A 6,097-nucleotide genomic window follows, 5' to 3' on the forward strand; every position below is an offset into this window, starting at 1 on the left:
GATACGCATACTCTCCTTTCCGTTGAATAGTCCTTTATAATATTTTCTAAATACCCTGGGGCCTCCATTTCATTTAATTTTTGTATTATGAAGCCCCAGTTATTTGAATTAAATGCGTTTTTGATGTCTAACATGACGAGGACTACCAATTTTCTTCTAGAAGTTTCCGCCGCATCGTGTACCCACTTTGCGGCGTCCACTGCTGATCGACCCTAGCGGAAGCCGTACTGCTGATCCGATAGAGCTGCTTTGCTGTCCAGGAACTTTTCTAATCTTTTTTCAATTAGGATTTCGTAATATTTTCCCAGACAGTCTAACAAGCATACCGGCCTATATGAGGCCGGCGAATCGGGGGGTTTCCCAGGTTTTAATAACAATATTAAATTTGCTATTTTTAATTCTCTGGGGAACACTTGCCTGCACAGTAGTTCGTTAAGAACGGATGTAATAATTTCAGGCCTGCTTGATATCTTCGGCTGCGGCTAGGATTTCTTCCGTTGTGAATTTTGGCAGAGCCGCGTCGATGCTGCCCTACCTAGAGAAGTTTTCTTCCCTTTTTTTAGGAAAGAGCAGGGACGCGGCCTCTAGCCGCTGCTCTTCGTTTAAGTTGTATGGGGCGACGGCCTTCAATGCTTTCATTGTGATTTTATATGCGTCGCCCCATATATCCTTTTCGAGGTCTACACATATGGCCCGCCATCTTTTCATTTTTTATTAACTTGCCCAGAGCTTTTTTTTCTGTTTGTAGGTTTTCTTCGCTCCGCTTCTTGTGTATGTCCTCCGGACAAGGAGGGAATCCTCTCGGAGTTTCTCTATCTCATCGTTCCACCAATATGGCATTCGCCTGTTGTTATTTTTTTAGTTTTTGTTTTACTTTGATACTTTTTCTTTAATATCCTTTAATACTAACTGAAGAGACTCGTAGTTCACCACCTTGTTGTCTGCTTATATATTTTTTATTCTTTCTATTAGTTTTTCTTTATTTATATTTTTATTATTATTTTTGTTTTTATTTATTTTGATTGTTTTATTTTTAATGTCAAAGGTGTTGAACCTGTGGTAGGTAAATATCTGATCATCGAGAACGTCCCAATTTACAATTTTTCTGAATGACCCCTCACTAGCAAGAGTCACATCAATGTGACTCCTGCCAGTGCCCCTTACGAACGTGGGTTTTTTGTTGTTTAAGGCTATTATGTTCATTTGGGCCATCAAGTCGTCCCAGAGGTCACCCCTCTTATCATTAATAGGGGATCCCCACTGAGACGATTTTGCATTAACACCCCGACGATCAGAAAGTTCTTTTTGCCGGTGACGGTATTCATCATTTTCTTTATTATTTTTCTATAATCAATCATAGAGATATTGGGGGAAATGTAGCAGGCCACAATCGTGATCTCGCAATCGAGCTCGACCACGACGTAGCCCGCCTCTCTTTGTATATTCCTCACCCCAATATCCCTATTTCTGAATAATACCGCCACGTCCTTTCTCTTGTCCTGTACCCAACCAACCCCCTCAGTCAGTTTTTTATTCGGTTCTGAAACGATAAGAAGATCTGCCTCGAGTTGAGCAGCTTTAGCGTGGGTGAGGTCATGGGATAGTTGTCATCCTTGGTTTTACGGATTCTTTTAGTGAAGGTACCGAACGAACCATGCCCCGTCAAAACCTGAGTGATATAGTAAGAAGTGGTTCTGTGTTTGCACATGACCCAGCTTCTTGTGTCTTTAATCAAGGTTTTTGTCCACTGGGCCTTCGTCTCCAGACTATCCCACCTCTCCTGTCACTTTTTATATGTTCTTTCTCTTGCCATTCGTCTATTACCGGCTAACCTGCCTCCTATTTTATATAGAAAGCATCTCTCAGCTATCATGAGATGGATCGGTGGGAAACCTGCTATAACTTAGACTGCCTTGGCCGTTACGGTCCTATAGGCAGCGGCGACCATCTGTGCATTACTTGGCACAGAACCCTGCGCTTGCAATAACCAGGCCCTCCTACATTCGGCATCAGTCTCCGTAATTGTGTTATCTTTTTATCGGCTTTTTCGACCGTATATTTCATGTGTTTTAGGAAGTTGAGGTTTTTCATTATGATCACTCCCAGATATTTTCTTTTTGGCCTCGATTCTTTGTCTTTCCACTACCATTTTGAAGGGGCAATTTTATGTCCGTTTCTTATTATCCAACGAACCGCTATAGCTACAGTGTTCTCTGCTCTATTCCTGACCTCATTTTCTTTGTCTCCTACGATGTAGAAGACGAGGTCATCAGCGTACGCGATAGTGGAAACTTTTGGGATGTACTCCAATTCTAGTATACCGTTGTATATAATGTTCTACAGGACTGGTCCAAGGACCGAGCCCTGCGGAACACCCATCGTGCACTTATGTGAAATGATGCCGGAAGTCACCCTCCTGCCACTCAGATAGTTCTTTATGTATTTCGTTAAGTATGGGCTGTTTCCGTTATCCTTACAAGCCATCACTATTTTATGCCATTTCGCGGTATTGAAGGCATTTTTCATATCAACAGCAACAAGTACACCCCATTTGCAGCTGGTTTTACCTACCATTTCCTTTAGTTCATCAATTGCCGACACCGTTGATCTTTTGGGTCGGAAGCCATGCTGGTGCGGAGATAAGAGGTTCTTTTTCTCGATCTCCTCAGCCAATCTATTTGTAATCATACGTTCTAGTAATTTTCCGAAAGAGTTGATCAGGCATATAGGGCGTCACTATCCTGTAACCCTGACCCCATATGTCGTTTTCAAGGTCTTTCATGAGGTCCTCCCAACATCTCTTTTTGGCTTGCAGAATTAATCTTTTTAGTAGTTTACTTTGTTCCTTCATACTGTCTTTTGTCTTAGCTGTGGGAGCTTTTCTCTGGTATATCTACGTCTTTGTCTATTGTATTCATTTCTGGCATTTTCAATTTCAGGATTCCACCAGAATGGTTGCATCGAGGTGTTAGCGTCGTTATTACTGGAGGCATCTTTATATGCCTTCACTATTTCCTCGTATGTTCCATTACTTTTTTTTAGTATTTCTACGTACTTTTCAGTGTTCAAGTAAGTCCTTTTCCTGTTGTTAGGGCTCATCTTTTTTATTGCTCCTTTCGTTTTTATCTGATATCGAATATGTCCATGGTGTGTATAGGGGTTGACATATTCTGTACACAGTTGGTGATGTTATTATAATGACTGGTATGACAGAGAGTAACGTCTATATGTGTTTTAGAGTTACCTCTTTCAAAGGTGTGATGGCCGTTGTTCATTGCTACCCATCCTGTTTGAGCCAACCACTCCTCTACCATTTGTCCTTTTATATCAGATATAGGAGATCCCCATATCGATGGTTTTCTGACGCAACCTCGTATCTCAAAAACTACTACTTTTCAGGAATGACAAAAAACATTTTATAATGAAATTGAAAATTTTTTTTATTAATTTAAAAAATATTCACTCTCTTAATAAATTTTTGAGATAAGTTTAGCATTTAAAACATTTAATCATTATTTTTTCTTTTATTTTCTGAGATACGTGTTTGCTGCAGAGGAAAAAACGTAACATACGTGATTGCGTAGTAATCTTTACAAATGTAAGTACATGGAAAAGTTTTGTTAATTATTTTATTTTGCGAACAAATTAACTTTTTAAATCATTCTTAATCGAATAAAAATGTTATTGTTTAACTTTTAAATAATAAGAGTTCTTAATTACTACAATATATTACTCTTTTAAATCTAGATAAATTTGTTGTCTTAATTCTAGTATTAGTATTAATATCACATAGTTTCATTAATACTTTTAATCACTTTCATTGGCTTTTCGAATAGAATTATAAAATCAAATAATCATCAAATATTATTTTTTTTCATTGCCTACAGACAATACTTGCAGATTTAAAAAAATATCATTTTTAATTTTCATTATTCACGTATTTTAAATTTTCATAAAAAGAGTGATAGTCCTTAGGTATTAATTGTTTGAGAGATAATAAGTCCATGTATTTTTGTTTAGTTAATGGGATTTCTTTAGAATATAAAGCCTTAATATCAGTATTGACAGAAATTTTTTTGTTCAAACGTTGTGGAAGATCCTCCCATTCGTTATCAAAGGATAACTTAAACATTATCTTGTCTTGACTATATTTTAATCCTCTCAACTGTAATACTGTTGGTGAACCAGTTTTATTTCCAGGCCGAATTGATTTGTAAAATTTTAAATCAGTAATTTTTAAAAAATTTATAATCAAGATATTTAACTTTGTACGGTTTTTTCATCCTAGACTCTCCAATAATTTTTACAAAGTTACACGGTGCATACAATTCGCGATCTTTTTTACGTCTTTCTATTGCTGCATGAACCGAATCACATTCCATCTGTGTGTGACCTTTAACTAAATATTTTTGACATATTTTAATATTATTTTTTGCAGCGAATTGATATAAAGCGTTAGCTATAGTGACATTGCGGTTCTGGGCACTGCAACCATCACTGTAAAATATAATCGGCGTATCAAGCTCAACTTCGGTTTGTAAAAAATCAAGAAGACAAGACGCAAAAACGTTACCATCCATGCCACCTTCACCTTCGTGCCATACATAACACAATACATCTCCATTAGCTATATTATACACTGTAAATTGATGACACTTTAATTTCTGTTTAAAGTAAAGAGCACCTGCTGGTAAATGTGGTATCATTTGCACAGCCTGGACATCTACAGTGAATGCCTTGATCTCTCCAGCAATAGTCTTTGTTTTATCTTGTTCTTTTTCATCCCGAGCACGGTCTTTTTCTTTCACATGATTATTGTACTCTTCTATAGATATATTTTTATTTTTAAAAGCAAAACAAGTATCGCAGAAGTCTTTACGCGGTTGAAAAATGTCAATATTCATAGATTGCATTTTTTTAAGTAAAAATCCATAGCTAAGCACTTCATTGTCTGGAATATTCAGCTCTTTCATAGATTTTGAAAAATCCCGGTATACATCTTGAGCAGACTTGTATAAATTATCTAAATATAATTTTGAAGTATCTTTTCGGCAGTAGTGTGACTCCATCTTGGGCAACTTATTTAAAAAATTCTCAACATGTGATAGCTTTCCTTTGACTTCTTTAGAATTTTTTCTAGTGTTTTTGAATTTTGTTTTTTTCAATAAACCGCAATCATCACTTTTCTTTACCCAGTTTAGAACTTGGGATTCTCCTAAACTCAATGTACTCAAGAACATTTTTTTACATACTAATAACCTTTGATTATTGACCATCAGATAATATTTAAGAGTGAAATTCCGCCGAGAGTCCTTTGAATTTTCTTTCCGAGGAATAATTTCTTTGGTAACAAGAGAGATCACGTAAGACTTCTTTTGGTCCCAACTTAAGTCCTTCCAAAATGAACTGAAAATTTTTTTTCTTGTTTTTTCAGAAATTTCATTGCACTTTTTGTTATGACTAGCAGCACATTTTTTTGACGTACATCCTGGTTTTATTTTTCTTTCATTTCTTTGAGTTAATGAACTTTTCTCACTCTTTTTCCTAGTTATGCTAAAATAACCCTTACCTTCTTCACGAGCTTTTTTTACTTTATTTCGTTCCCAGTCTTTAGTTTCGCCTTGATTCTTACGAGCCCTTTTTTTTGATATAATTCCTGAATGCTCACTAAGAGTAATTATTGATGGACGAGATGGACTTACGTCACTAGTTGCACTGTCAGTTTGGTTCAAAACTAAAGAGTTTGAGGAATTTAACAATCCACGTGATGAATGTGATTGATCTGAATCTACTACAAATAGTCCAGTAGTTTCATCTAAGTGCATATTTATAAATAAACTAGAATCAACATTCTCCTCCTCATCTTCGTCCATTGGTGTACATTCCACAGGAACAAAAACTCCAGTAGCTTCATCAAGTACCATTTCTACTTCTTGACTGTCACTTGTATTATTATTTATATTTTCGGATGACATATTTAACTCTAAAAAATATAAAATTTAGTGTCATGTGAGAAATGTGTCAGTAATAATAGGTTAGAATTGATAAATATTGTATTGTTAATACTTACTGTGATATTTTTCTACATTCCAATGAA

The sequence above is a fragment of the Diorhabda sublineata genome, unplaced genomic scaffold (genome assembly GCF_026230105.1).
Source record: "Diorhabda sublineata isolate icDioSubl1.1 unplaced genomic scaffold, icDioSubl1.1 Dsub_21, whole genome shotgun sequence".
NCBI lineage: Eukaryota > Metazoa > Arthropoda > Insecta > Coleoptera > Chrysomelidae > Diorhabda > Diorhabda sublineata.